General features: G+C 47.9%; 1 long non-coding RNA gene across 1 annotated transcript in view; it reads left to right on the forward strand.

Annotated features, from left to right (window-relative positions):
• The first annotated feature begins 8,234 nt into the window (after positions 1-8,234).
• Positions 8,235-15,526, forward strand: part of LOC138686307 (uncharacterized) — a 60,767-nt gene continuing 53,475 nt past the window's right edge. The window contains exons 1-2 of the long non-coding RNA XR_011325644.1: positions 8,235-8,451; positions 8,908-9,053. This is a non-coding gene — a long non-coding RNA (uncharacterized lncRNA). The remainder of the gene's footprint in view (positions 8,452-8,907; positions 9,054-15,526) is intronic.

Genomic DNA, 15,526 nt, shown 5'->3' on the forward strand with positions numbered 1-15,526 from the left:
CAAGTGTAGTGTATTGTCTTAGCCTCAGCCCAGCAGGTGAGCGATACAGAAACAGAAGGGCAATAATTTAGAAAGATCAGTTGGGGGAAGGAGAGCACCATGATGGGGACAGGCCTGAAGATGTATTTCATGGGCAGCCTGAGAGCTCGTAAGAGGCAGTCTAGTGGACAATGTGATGCTGCAGGTGAATGTAGTACCATTTAGGTGTCAAGGTTGGTGTCCACAGCTGACTATTTTGGAGCAGGGATCAGCTGCTAATAGGAACGGCTACTGAGTAAATGGTGGTGCTATTCTGCTCTCCTTTCTGCATTGCATCCATACGTGGCATTGAAGCAAATGAAAGGATAGCTTTCTTGTATCCATGCTGAGGTCTCCACTGCTGTCTGCATCAGGCGGGGTGTCCGGGTGTGGGGACAGCTCTGCTCTCTCCCTGTGGCCCTGGAGGGTAGAGTCTTTTTGTAGGTAAGCAAACAGGGCTACCACATCTTTGTAACTGGCTATGTGCCTTCTGGCCAGGATAACACATTATAGCACAGAGACTATTTTCTGAATCGGAAATACCTGTAGTGCCCTTCACAGTGGTGGGAAATAGATCTGCACAGTCTGTTGGACTCAGGTTGCTGGAGGAAGAAAGGACAGCTGTGGTGAGATGGATGCACTCGCTTTCTGCTGTCCTGCTGCATGGAATATAATTGCTTTATTGTTCTCTGTTCTTCCAAAACCATTTCGATACTGTTGTCCAGATCAAATTTTGTGAAGAACATTTTAAAACAAATCTTAGCCTTTGGCCTGAAATACATCACCTGTGGAAAGTTTTACAAACAAACCTGACATTTGGAGACTGGGTGTGGAAAAGCTGTGATATTGGACAAATGGAAATTTAGATCCTGTTTATGGGTAAGTGCAGATACTGGAACTGAGGGCAATGTATCACCAGATTTGGATGGGAAACAACTCTGGGAGTTGAAAAGATTCTAGTGTTGAAAGTACAGTGTTTTCAGGAAGGCCTGCTTATGCTGGTGAAAGAGGAAAACTTGCTTCTATTTCCATGCCTGTAAATTGGGGGAAAAAAAAAAAAATTAAAATTCAGCTATCTCATTAAATGTAACATACTATTCCAGAAAGTTTGCAGAGCATTTTGCACTCCTGCTGAGAACAGGACAAGAAACTTTCTGGAGACCAAAGTAAGGACCGCGAGTGATGAGATCCTTCTTTTTCTATGAGAAGAGAATAAACTATGTCAACTACCCCCTTCTCATGGGTGACAGAAGTGCACTAGGCTACTGTTGTAATAGATGAGAGATGGCTTTTTACATGCATGTCCTGATGTTGTGAAGCCAACAGAGGAGACTAATTGTTACTGGCAGGTCTTCAGGACAAGGCTTCCACTGAAGCTGGAATTTAACTTATTTCATTTATACCTGCTGATGCTTGGTTCAGTATTGGCTGTGTAAAGGCAGTTCAGTACATGCTCTGTGTTGCTGGCATGTCTTGTACATCACTAGGTGTCTTTGCTCTTTATTTTTTGAAGTCGCCAAGTACGGGCGATTTAAGTGCAGTGCAAAACTCTGCAGACATGAGGCTTGTTTGTAAGACAGAGATGCATTTCCACATCCTGTCTCATGGATTCCCGAACAAAGATGTTTACAGGAAAAAAAAAAAGCATTAATGCTATACTAGGAGGGGGGAAGCATAATGTATTCTTCAAATGTTTGTATGTCAGCAAAATGCCTGCAAACCATTCAATAGATTAATCCTGTAGCTGGCCTAAAAGGAATGGATTTCTAGCCATAACTGAGATTGGGAAGAATTGATTTCCATGTTCTTGTTGACTGAATAAGATAAAAACAACTGCCGTGGCACTCATTACTGAGCCAAGAATTCAGATCTCTGCTGCCGAACTGCAGAGTTGGGTTGAATACTAGAACCAACACAGCCCAAGGACTGATGAAAAGGCACTTTTCAGGAACCAAATCTTAAACCTTTTCCACTGTGGAAATGATTCATGTAGCAGAGCATGGCTGCTAAAATACCTGGTGACTTTGTATAGATGTATGGCTGGATGCTTTGGTCTTTCAGCCAGAACTATGAAGGCACTTCTGGTAATCAAAAATGTGAGAATGGGGAGAGGGCCTTGGCTAATCTTTCTACATCAGAGAGCTGCTGCTAGAGATGATGCATCCTCCACCTGGAGCCTGGCTGTTAATGTCAGCTCTTGAACAATGTCTTAAACTCTTTGGGATAACTACCGCTCTTTGGTACTCAGTGGTCCATCATGTCTGGATTTGGAAGAGGGAAATAGTGGCTGGTGTGTGTTACTGGTGAAAGTGCTAGAGTGTATATCATCCGGTGGACTTCTCTGAAGCTGTTCCCTCTAGCTCTAGATATCCAAATTTCATTTCAAAACAAGAAATTTTAAATGTGTTCAGGTTTCAGGGATGATATATGCTAGTTTTACTACCAAGTAGCTCTTAGTAAGGGGAATAATGAGCTTATGCCATGACTGGGTTGGCAATGCTCATTGTTTTCCCCAACTCTGACAAAAGACAGTAGAAAAGATGGGAGAAAATACTGGCTAGGACAGGAGCTGACATCTGCGTGTGGGACAGCCATGACACTCTCTCCAGACCCATCCGTGTTCCCCATGCATGGGGAGTTGCTGGCTGTGCTGGCCTGGTCTTTCCCAAGTTCTCCCAGGCTGGATGGGCTGCGTGCTCCTGCTGGGGGGCTGTGTAGGAGAGCTGACCTCCAGCTTAGGGAGAGATGTGGGCAACCATAGTGCCTGGATGGCTCTGGCTCAGCGGGATGCAGCTGATATCATCACATGAAGGAACTCCTGTACTCGGGAGAAGCGCAAAGCCCTGCAGTACAAGAGATGCCACCTCGGAAATACTTTGCATCTTCTCTTTTGTTCACGCCAGATGAGCAATGAACAGGATCTTTTCAGTTAAGCCTAGTATCCAGTGCATCAATTTTGATTAGCAGTCTCCAAACATGGCCAGGGAGTAGGACAACATGTTCAGCTTGGCCTAATTCTTTTTCCCATTTCTGTCTTGTTTTTAGTACAGTTGGAACAGTCTATAAAAATCAGCCCAACCACCTCTTCAAATGCTTGGGACCGAGGGGGGATCTTCTACGCTTTGTTATTACACCATTTCAGGAGTCTTCCTTTCCCCTGGGGCTGGTTGTCCTTGGAGCACCCTCATGCAGGAAGCAGAGGAGGTAAGCAATACAAAAACTTGATTTGAGGTCCTGCAAATCCAAACAAATGTCTCACAGATCCCCAGTCTCTTGTGTTGTGGATTAGGCCCATATGAAATGGTAAATCCCTGTCCTAAAATTCCTCAGGCAAACTCGGAATCATGGCAGTTTTTGACTGACGGCAAACAGATCACTTGATAACTCTCAGTCTTATTGACATAACTCTAAAAATACGCTGCAAAGTGTAAATAATAAATGTGTAGTATCTGCACTGGAGCAAGTAAACACTGCCTGATGTTGTCTGATATTTCACTGGCAAGGTGTCCTCAGTGATGCTCCAGCAGAATAATTTTCCAAACGAGTGACTTGCGTGACAGGTGGATGTGCTGAGCTAATGCAGCCGCGCACGGAGCTGGTTCTGGGAGAGGAGGCGCATGGGGCCGGCACGGCTCTTTGCTGGAGACAGCAGCGAGCAGACCACGGTGGGTCCCCTCCTGCCGGCTCTCAGCAGCTCGTCGGGGAGGTGCGAGAAAGTGCCTGGCAAGCTCGCCTTGGGCTTGCTGACACGGGTGTTTTGCTAAAAGCTTTTTTCCTGTGTGGTGTGGATATATCAGCTTCTGAGGCTGAATGACACGCTGATTAATAATTCATGCTGGCAGTATTGACTGTTGGGAGCTAATCTGAGAACGCCTCAGTGAAAGCCGTTAGTACATTTGCCCTGGGTGAAGAAGCTGTCTTCCTGCAGGTGCTGGGGTTATGCAGTAAAGACAGTCTCCTGACGGCAAGGTGGCTGCTGGTGTGCAGCCAAATCCTTTCCAGCCTGGCAACTGTGGCAGCCAAGACCGTGCTCCTTGTTATCCCTAGTTTGCTCCCCTTCTCCTGCTTTCTGGGCTGTCTCAAGGTGGCTGGAGACCCAGGCTGTTACCATAGTTCATAACTTGCAGATGGACTCTTGTGCCTGCTGTCTCAGATGCTGGGGTTTGAAATCTTTCTGTGACAGGATGGTCTCTGGGTTGACTCTGCAGTTGCCGCTCTGGCACATCATTGCGTGTAGGCACAGTCTGCGATCTTCCCTGGGGGGCTGCAAGGCAGGAAAGCACACACAGGCCGAACTTGGCTGGCCAATCTACCGAAGGACCCAGAGGGACCTTGGGAACTTGGCTAGCAATGTGACCCTGGTGGAGTCACATCCACCAAGAAGTGGATGTGACTTCCAGGAACTGGGAGACCGCAGTTTGCATAAATGTGGATTTTAAAGGAATGAGTGGCTTTGAATGCTGCTGTGATCCTGGATGGAGGGTGCCACCCTCATGTTGTCTGTTGTGCCTGCTTGGCAGAGGTCTTCCTTCCTTGACCATGTGGAGACAACGGAAAGTCTCTGAAGTTTCCATGGGGTTGAACACCCTAGGGCTGTACAGTAACAGTCTGCAATGTCTGTGTTCATGAGTGGCAGACGGAGGAGACCAGTGATATGTGTCCAGGAGCCCTAGGGAAACTACTCTTAGCTACAGCAGTCAGAGCCCTGCCAAGATCTGCCTTTCCTCTCTCCTTGTCCTAGTGCACAGTGCAACATTGCACTGACTTTTCCAAATAAGATGTAAAGCCGAGCTGATGTGCTTTTGCAAGCAAAGCTCTGTTAACAAGAGCAGGGATGTTAACCTTGGATCCCTGCCCAAATTGAAATGGATATAATCTCTAAATGGCTCATACCAAAATGAAATCCACTTACAAGGGAATGTTTGTTCCTTTCTCCCCTGCACTGTTCATGTGTTGAGCACAGAGGGGACAGCAAGTTGGGGGTGGGTGAATTTTGTGTTGATTGTGGTAGGGACCAAACCAGCCCTCTCTCCTCTCTAGACAGATATTGTTCTGTCTTCAAGAAGATATGACAAAAATGAGCTGGAATCAAGCAAAAAAAACCCCAGAACAGTCCAGATCCTGATTGAAGTCTCTGTTTTGATGGACTCTGGATTAGTCCTGATCTGTGCTATCCTTCATGGGAATACCTTATCCTCGGCACTTTCTGAGATGCCACAGTCCCTGGGCCAGGGTTGTGCTGTCATTGAGCTCTGTGATGGAGAGTGTTCCACGCTGGAGTAAGACTCCAGAGCACTTGGCTCAGAGATGGTGTTCCTCTGTCCACCCTGGTCTGGGGGAAAGCAGCTGGGATCCTGGTGACTGTGGTTAAAAGGAGCACTGGGGACTACTCACCATGAGTAAAGGCTGTGCACCATGAGCCTGGGGAAGGGCAGCACCTTGTGCAACTGATAGGTTTTATTGCCTGCCCGCACACCAGGATCAGGTTGTTCCATGGCCCAGGAGGTGTCTGGTGGCATAGTTTGGAGATGCGGTACTGTGCTTCACCATGCCTTAACATCTGGGTAATGGAAAGTCTCTGCCTGTGTCAGACATTTATGTATGGACTATAGCCCTGTGAAAAGGGATGCCACAGCAGTTATTAGCCACTGGAGGAACATGGATGACGGGGAATGTCACAGGCTTCCCTTCAGAGAGTCCTGAGATGGAGAGCACGGTGATGGGGCTGAGCAGCACTGGGGAGACGACTATGGAATGAGCAGAGAGATGAGGTCTCACTGCCATGGTCACACTGAGACCTCGATGGGCCCAGAAGACTTCATGCTGAGAGGCAGGAGAAGTCGGTATAACAGGCATTTCCCTGCCACGGTGCAGCAGGAATAGGGTGGTGAACACAGCATTGTGCTAGGTAACACAGCTTACGTGTATATGCATAATAAGATGGAATAAGCTGGGTGTCTGAAATAGCAGTGCAAGCACTTGACACTGGGAGATGTCCTTCAGCAATGCAGGATCTCGATGTGTTTTGGTTGTCCAGCAGGACCGGACCGAGTTCTGGGAAGATGCTTGCAGCTTCAGCTTCACCAAACACTTGCTCTGGCTAATGCAAATGTTGCTCTGGAGATGCTGAGAGGATTTTCTCCCCCCCCCCTCTTAAAAAGAGCATATGTTCTCACTACTAACAAGCAGGTTTGCGAAGAGTCTATTTTTAAGATGATTACAGGGTATCAGTAGCTGTTCCAGTGTCAACTGTCGGTTTTGTTTCCTTGTCGGCAGTAAACTGTTGGCAGGTTTGTGCACCAGAGGTTTACTCCTTCCCAGCTGTAATTGCACAGCACAGAAATTATCACTTGCTCTGTGCATGCCTCTGCTGGTTTCTCCCTCTGAGCCTGCTGTTCACAAGCAGCTCCTCCAAGCGCTTTCTACCCAGTGAAGAGCCATGTCGTGGCATTTCCTGCTGGCAAAAGGCAAGGCCTGGCTAGCTCTAACCGCAGAGATGAGACTAAATGTGGCATTATAATACACATATACTTGATATCAGTGCATCCCGCTTTGTGGCACGGAGGAGGAGCCCAGAACCCAGTTCCTCTCCCAGTAAGCCAAATGCAGGGACTGGTTTTTGCAGACAGTTTTCCCCATGTGTTATATAAAATTATACCTACAGCCCTAGCTGGGATGCTCAGGGTGTTGAGCATAGGTGATCCGGTGGCTGGGTCTCCGGAGAGCTGGTGCTCTTCAGCTTCTGCATGTGTCTGGCACATAGCTCAGTCTTTCTGCGCCTTGGATCCCCATTTGACTGGCAGGCAGAACAGCATGGCCAGTCTCCACCAGGCTTTTCTCCACATGGCCACAGAGAATTTGAAGTCCTCTGATGCTCTTGTGAAAGAGGATGTGAAGTCCTTCTGCTACAGCAAAAGCTGTGTTTGCTAGAGGGCACTGGAGTGTTAACTCATGCCATCCCTTTGTCCTGCTACCGTGCTGCTAAAACAGAGGTGACTTATGGAGGAGGAAGCAAATAGGATCCTTTATTGAGAATTAAGGAAATCACATTGTAAACGGTTGCATCCTTTTATTATTTTTTTTAAGAGTCTAAATAAACCCATGATTTGTGACTGCAGCTCTGCCCACAGAGGTGACGAGGGAGCGCAGTGGGAAGTCTCAGCTAATGGGAGCAGGGCTTGGAAGTCCCTTTCCTTACCCCAGAGGGCATGGCCGGTAGGAAACAGCCGCTTGAAATATACTTGTTCCTTTTCCCTTGACGCGGTGGGCGGCTGGCATTGTGACGATGCCTGGGTGTGAAGTTTGCTCCCTTGTCCTCCAGTGCAAGTCCTTGGCACACCTCTGGGTTCAGACTCGGCCTCTCCTCCACCCTGAAAGTTTCCAAGTGCCACCGAACCGATGGGAGAGAAACGATTGTTGTGTTTCCCAGGCTGACACCTCCCGCTGAGCAGCCTTCCCTGCAGGAACGGCAGTCCTCTCGCGTTACTCTGGGGACACGACGCCTCGGTGCTGATGGGACCAGACAGGATCCGTCACTGCGCTGATGTGTCTCCTCCACAAAAAATCCTAAATGACACCAGTGTCTGAGAGACGAGGAACAAAGAACAAACAAACAAAAATATCTGTTCGTTTTGCTCCCCTCTAGTCATCTGTCTTCCAAATCTGGAGTGGGGACTGTGGGCTTTGCTTTTGGAGGAGGGCTTGGGTTTGGGGGTTCTGCTGGGGATGTGAAATTGGTTAGCTTTTTTCACGCGAGACCAACAAGCCTCGCAGTCCAGAAGACTGCTTCTGCTGGACTGTGTTTATGGGCTATCTGTCCCTGGTTTTAGCTTGTTTCTAGAGTGCAGGATCCTTGGACAGGTACCATAACCAGTCCCTTGCAGTAGGGCAAAGAGGGGATGGGGCAGGGCTCGGCATTGCTTGTGCCACAGCATAGGGCCACAGAAGAACAGGCATCGGGAGGACCTTGCCAAGGTCGTGCGAGTCTGTCTCCCTGCCCCCAGGTAAGATCAACTCTACCTATGTCGTTTCTGGACTAATCTGTTTTTAAAGACCCTTGGGGATAGAGGTTGCTTAACCTCTTCCAAGGCTTCTAACAAGAATAATGTAACAAGCATAGAAAGTGTGTTGGGTTTTTTCTCCCTCCCCCACCCCCCTGTCTGACCTAATCTTTCTTGCCTCAATTTTTAGCCTGTTGTTTATATTCTGTGGTGGATGTGGCTGAAAAAAACCTTTCCCTTCCCATCTCTTGCAGGCTGTTTGAAAGCTGCTCTTGGATCAATGGGGACCAACTGGGATGGCTGTGCTCCTGGGCAATGCGTGTGACAGATGTGTCACCTCTGGGCTCACACTCTCCAAATGGTCCATTTCTGTCTCAAAACAAGGTGGCCAAAAGCGGAGCACCAGACTTATGATGAAAATCAGCCCTTTATGGTAAGAACCTGAGATATTCTTGCTTGAACGAGATAGATGGGGAAACTCGCCCAGCTGAGGATGCTGACATTAAACCTTCAAGGCATTGTGGCCTTAGCTCTTGAGAACAGTGTCTCTTGCTCAGCTGGGCGAGGAGATTTCTCCCAGATGTGTTTTCTGGTTTTAAATTGGCTGGCAGAGTTTTCTGCTTTCTTTACATAGATAGCTGCTATTTTCTAGCTTCAGCAGTGAAGGTACTTTAAAGTTGGGTGGGTTAGTGCTTGTGAAACAGTCTAGGCTATTCAGTTTCAGGATTTAAGACTGACTTACTATTTGCGTCCTGAATGTGCTAGGAAAATTCCTTGCTTTGCCTGGAGGCCATTTCACACTTACATTGTTGGCTTGACTCTCCCTTTGTGTAAGTTGTTCAAGTTGAGAGTTGTTTGTTCCATAACAACCTCTTCTTGTCTGTGATAGCAATATTTTGGGACCTGCCCTGATCGCAGTTTTGAGTGGCACCACTTCAAAGAGTGCTGGAGCTACCTGTTCTGGAGAAAATAGAGGAGACGGCCAAGGCAACCTGAAGAGTGTTGCTGTGGGAAATGGCAGTGCATCTAACTGAGGTAATGAGATTACCAAGAACATGACAGCCAGCCTCGAAGCACACAAATTATGTAAGGATAGCTGGACTAAAACCTTGCAAAATAAAGTCTTTATGGCTTTGTAGGCTATCTTCAAGCAAATGATTTTCTGCGGACCTCAGAGAAGAGTTGTGAAGAGCTGGCTGAGCAAAGCAAAACACAGCTTCCGTTAACCTGAGAAAACAAAACATCCAGTTCTTTAAAAATGCCCCAGTCCAAGTAGCTGGAGTCCTGGAAAACAGCCTTAAAAATAAATAACCTGTAGCTTTGACTAATTACACAATAAGGCCACCGCCTTTCCTTCCACAGGCAGATGAAGCAGTTTGGAAACTAAGGGTACCGGTGACAGCAGAGCTTGCGATGAAAGCACTGGGTCTTGTCCCTGGGCAGCCCCAGTTAAGAAAGAAATACATCTGCAGGCACCAAGTCTCCTGCCTGCTACTGGGACTGCTCACTGGTGATGACATCTCAAATATGTTTTAATAACAAGCGGCTGTTAATAAGCACTAGCTACTTCACCAGCTTAGATGCATGTCTTTAAATTTAAACAGGATTAGATAAGGTAGGGAGACTATTAAATACCCAAATGAACATTAAGCAGATATATTGGAGGCTTAACAACTCTGCAGCAGATTGTTAAATTGCTCTAAATATTTCCCTACTAGTCTGGGGGTATTTAATTAAAACAACCCCTCTAGTCCTCTGTAATGTGCCTAGCAGGCCTACAAGCCCTGCACAGGGCGGGACCCTAATTGGCAGCCTTGGTGTAAAGCTGAGCTGTGCTTGAGGACAATTAAAAAAACAACAGCCCCCCCCTCCCCATCCCACCCTACAAACCACCCCAAGCCCCTCTAATTAGTGTGAGAAATGACGACAAAACAACTCCGAGTGTCTCCAGTGACAGGTGCACAAATAACAAGGCTGATGAAAGATTTTGCAATTAAGATTGCGCTATGAAGATTAATGGGATATTTTCATAAACTGATGTAAGATTGCCTATAACCCAGTCGCCTCCACGTAGCTCCATCTCCTTCTCACCAGCCCTTCTGTACCTCTTATTTCTCCGATCTCCTTTGCCCATATTTTCCAGGTTTGTGTGGGTCTTTGCCCCCAGCACTTTTTTCAGGTTTCTGATGTTTCCTAGCATTTTCCTCCTCTTGCTTAGGCTGGTGGTGTCTAAATCTTCGGTTTCCTCTCTATTTAAACTTGCGGGATGTCCACATGGGATGTCTGTGTGGTGTTACTCCATCGCAGGCTGTGTTTGCAAAGCACAGGGCAGTGGATGACTTGCAGGTGTTTCTGAGGTAGCTCAGCTCTTGTGCTGCTCATGGTGTTGCTGCATTGTGAAAGAGGGACTAGGGCATGCCAAATTGTCTTTCTAGCCTGATGTTCCAAGATGGTGATGTTTCTACCATTGTGTTCAGCAATTACTTCGCTTTCCCATTTATTTATTTTTGGGTGGTTTTTTGGAGCTGTTTGACTGGTTTCCCCAGCAGTGATGGATAATGATCTCAGAGAGATTAAGTTCCTGTTAGTCATGTAGAATGCATGGCTGGGTAGCAAAGGGAGGCTCTTAACACCCTGCTGGGGAAGGGCATACGGTGTATGATCGACCTTTATTAGTGCCCCGAGGATCCAGCTGCAAAGCACACATCTGGCTTTAGAGCTACGTGTGCCCATGGCTTTCCAGGGCCCATGGGTTATGCTGCCTGTGCCTCTTCCCAGCCACGTATCTCTTGAGCGTGCCAGTGATCCTATTAACCCAGATTAAATGTGATATGACCACTGCTTGATAGGAAGGATTAAACTGGCAGAGAAGTAAACTGAGAGCTGGACCAGACACCCCTTCCCACGCACTCTTCAAAGAGGGAGGGAGATTTGCACCTATTGCCCAAACCTACTCCTTTCTCAGAGTTGTTTGCCTATTGCTGCTGTCATTGCTACTTCATTACTCCTAATTGCCTGTTACTCTCGCTATCTCCGAGGCAGGCTAGTACACAGGGAATTTACATTTTTAATCTAGTGAAAGCAATGATTGGACACACAGCCTCTGGTCCTGGTTTTCTTCCTCTCTCAATTGCTGCCATATACCAGGTTTGATGTCTGGCTTTGCAGTCTGTCCATGCTCACTGGCTGCCCCCCCAGGTAAGCCCTTGGTTTTCCTTCCTGACCTTGTCCTCAGCCCCCCCAGTGACTTTTTGCTGTGACTTTCCTGCAAGACCTAAGGGAACTTTGTTAGGGCAGTGGGACACAGGCTCTAGGGGGGACATTAGGGACATTAGTTCTGTCTGGCTGGAGTGGACTCTTTCTCGCTGCTTGCTTTTTCCATTGCCACGTGTCTGTCTAATGATGTGTTGGAAGAGATGCCTGCCCAAACCTGCAACCCTGATTCCCCCAGGGCCCTCGCACCAGCCACGGGCCCCAAGGCTGCCCAGGACTCGCAGAGCTAGGGATGTGCAGGGATTTCAGAATAGTTATACCTGGGGCCCCAAAACCAGTACAACCACTTCCACACTGTACTGGTTGCTAACGGCTGGCAAGTGTGTAAACAAGACTTCAGTGAGTTGCTGTTTGCCTCCTGATTCAGAGGCTCTCTTCTGTGTTTCCCCGTGCCTCTGTCTCTGGTGAAGGGACTGTAAATTCTTGTTTCCCACAGTTTGTGAACAGTCTTTAAATGAGAGTTAGTGCAGGGCCAGCAGCTTGTTTCAGCCACTTCTCTGTGCAGAGGGATGCTGGGCACTCCAAGCTCTGACACCCTTTCTATAGGGTCCATGTAAAAACCTTGTCCAGCAAAAAGGCAGGAGGATTCTAGTCTCTTAAGGAAGAGGCACTAATTGGTGGTGACACAGAAATGTAGTTTTTCCTGAGCATGGTATCTGTCTGACAATATTCCACTCACCAAAGCAAACAAGCAGAAATTAGGTCTTTCTGTCTCTTGTCCATGAGCCTTTTTGACTTGATATCTCGTTGTCTCTACTCTCTTTTTAATTGCTCAGCTGTTGTCCTATTAGTGTCAACACTTGGCGCAATGCAGGGGTTATAGCTGAAGTCCTCTGGCTGGTGTTGTGCGGGGTGTCAGCCTGGATAAATACAGTGGTTCTTCCTGTTCTCACAAATCTCCTTTCCCATCCCCTCCTCACCATGAAGATGCTGAAGAAAGTCAGCAAAAAGTTAGCGTAGCTGCAGCCTTCAAATGTAGGTAGCCTTCCCTCCCAGATCCTTGGCTTGCTGGTCCTTGCAACCTCCTCAGTGTGTTCCCAATGTGAGTAGCTCTTTGGGGCTCGATGTAATTGTTGCTGGGTCAATTCCAGAGCTGAGGTTATGTGGGAAACAAGATATGCTGAGCAATGAGGCTGGCTGCAGTGAAATGGTACTCCGTGGTTTGGGATAATCAGGGTCTCGTAGAGCCGGAAAATGCTCTGAAAACTTTCAGAGCAGAGGTGCTGCTGTGGTCCTGTCTCACTGGGTGTGCAGATCTGCAGGACTTCTGAAGGTACAACCTGTCACCCATTGCAGCCTGACCTCTTGGTCTTGTGTGTTAGCCTCATCTCTGTGTGGTGATCTCGAATGGCTGGCAGCAAGCCAGCTGGCTGGGTGGCTGCCTGTCTGTGCTTTTTCCCCCCTCTAAGTGTCCTGGTGGTTGCACTGATGCTTGGCTCTAGCAAATTAACCTTTTGGGGAAAGTCTCCACCTTGTTAGCTTCTTGCCTGGGCTACTAATAACTCCTGAGAGGCTAATGCTTCCCAGTGACCCAGAGCAGCCAGGCAGCCTGCCTTTTCCTCTTTGCTCTTGGTTTCCTGGTGCTGGTGGGTATGTAGGGCAAGGATGGGAAGACATCAGAGTCCAGATCTACTTTATGGGGTATCCTTTGAGCTATCCCTTGCTGCTGCAGTCTGCTGGGACAAGGGAACAGAATGTGCCTCATAAGAGATTGTCCCTGGAAAACCATTCTTGCCAAAGGCTGCACAAAACTGCTTTCCTGCTCCCTGGAAGAAGCACAGATGGTGCCAAACTGAGCCTGCCAAGGAGCAAGTCCCATTGTCCTAGTCGCCTGTGGTTCTGCTGTGACCTCTGTCACTGTCTCCCTCTTTGCGCTAGAGAGCTCAGAGCAATGTGTGGTTGAGCCTTCCTGCTCTGTAGGGAGGTGGGGGCTATCTAAATGGACGTGCCCTGACCCAAATGGCCCCCGTGATTAGTGCCAAACAGGTCTAAGCAGATACTGGAGCCCAGTGTGGTAAGAGGTGTCAGGAGATGCGGCAGCAGAGCCTTGGGGGACCCCTTTCCTCAGTCCCCAGCCTGGATGAGACAAGTCCTGAGGAGTGAGCAGGATGTGGTCCTGCCGTTAAAGATGCTTTGAAACAAGCAAACACGTGGGTGGGAAGGGAATTTGTGTTGCAGGGCAGATTTAATTCTTGGTATTTTATAACCCGAGTGCCTGACTTTTACAGATGTGGTTTTACTATCCCCTCCTATCTTAATAGCTATTTTATAAATATTATTATGAAGAAGTCTTGGTGGTAATGCTAAAGGGAAGCTGGGCTTTGTTTTATCTGAATAGCACTTTCTTCCAGCTTGGGATAACGTCTGTAATGCTGCAGAATGAAGCTGAGCTGGAACAAAAGGAAATCTATTCATTAACTTAAATCGTAGTAATTTTAGCATGACCCAAGAGGAGCCTGGTGAATCTAACCCTCTATTTTCCCACATCCTTCCTAGCAAGTGCCTTTCTTTCTAGCTGAGGTTTAAGAGCTGACTCACTTCTAGACTAGAGTGAAATTTGGGGTGGATATTGTTTTTTTTCTTTAAGATTAGACTCAGTGCTGTTACAACAATTGCAGTGGAAAGAGAAATGATTGTCATTGTTGATTTTGATGTGTAAAAGCTGAATTTAAGTTGTCCACTTACCAATTTCCTGGTTATTGGATTTATTTTTTTCATTATGCTTAGTCACAGATCTCTGTAGATGCTGTCGCCCATCCAGGGTAGGAATCACGGCTGACACCTTGATTGCTTGATCCCTCTTTTCTATGGACATGCCCTTGATTTTTGTAGGACTCTGCATTCTGTGGTGGCAGTGAGAGGTCAAACCAAGACCTAGGGGAAGAGAGGTGCAAATGACTGCTCAGGCCGGACTGAAGGGGACCTGCTACTGCCAAGGCAGGTTGAGGAGTCCTGGCCCCTGGCCTCCCACAGTGTGACCAGGCTTACTAAGAGACCCTGGACCTTTCCACTACCATGGGCCAAAGCCAGAGCTCAACTTCCCTTGGCAGGTTTTTATTGCTGGAGGTTGCTTGTTTTGTTTTGTTTTGTTTTTTAAGAAGCAGCTACAGTTGTAAAGATGAGTGGATAGAGCAACGTCTCAGAGGAAGAGGAGGGGGTTCCTGGGGGACGGAGGACTAGAGGGTTGGGGACACAGGAGGTCACAGGTATCTGCTTTCTGCATCTCTGTTTCTCAGTCTGTAAAATGGGGGCAAGGAGGTTGATAACTTACATAAGAGCTACTGGCATGCAGTATTTTGTAAAGGCTCTGAAAAAACCTTCTGGATGGCAAAGCACAATGGGAGCACAGACAGCCTCATCACTCAGACAGCAAACTCCTACGTGTGAAAACGTGAGCTGGGAGTTTGACGTATCTGCTACCCAAATGCTAGCAGGTGACGAGCAGATGGGGCCGCCGGGCGCTTGTCTGAGGTCTGCCTGAGCAGAAGGTGGAGGGGGAGTGGGGATCCGAGCGCTGGGGCTGTTTTTTGTGTGTTGTCAATAGCTGACACGTGGTTCTCACCAAAGATGTAAAAATAGAAGCCGTTGGCTTGTGCGGGGCTGTGGCACGGCACTGCTTTATCTGGGAGTTTGGATGTCACGCTCTTCCAGTTATTTATAGGCTTCAGGCAAACCCTGGGAGAAGGATGAGAGGAACAGAACGTGGTAAACGTGTCCCATGGTGGTTTTGGGCCACGGTGGTGCCTGCTGGGCTGCGGGCACTGGGAGTCCTCAGTCTTCTTGTAACGGTGTCTCCGTCAATCCTGCAAGGACTGACACAGGGAGGGCAGTCCATCTTCAGAGGGGCTCTTCTTTCTGATCCATGTGCATGACCTGCCTTAGTGACGATGTGGATTTAAACATGTGGGGGAAGAGATGGGGGTGGATTGAAGGAGTTTATGAAGAGCTCTGCAAAGGACAGAGGCAGCAAACAGCTAAATCAATGTGTTGTGTTTTTGGAGTGGGGATCTGCTTTTCTGGCAGGTAAACCAGCAGAGCAGTACATGTACCAGAGGATTATGTCTTGCTGCAGTCTGGAGTCCTTTATCTGACAGCCTCTTGCTATACCCTGTGTGGTCCCAGTCAGTTTGCACTATGCAACCTCCCATACTTCTGTTACTCTTGAAATCGCCAACTATATGCCCCAGTGCCACCCTCATGGTGGAAGGGAATTGGGCATTAAAAGCCTCAAGACA

The sequence above is a fragment of the Haliaeetus albicilla genome, chromosome 8 (assembly GCF_947461875.1).
Source record: "Haliaeetus albicilla chromosome 8, bHalAlb1.1, whole genome shotgun sequence".
In the NCBI taxonomy this organism is placed as follows: Eukaryota; Metazoa; Chordata; class Aves; order Accipitriformes; family Accipitridae; genus Haliaeetus; species Haliaeetus albicilla.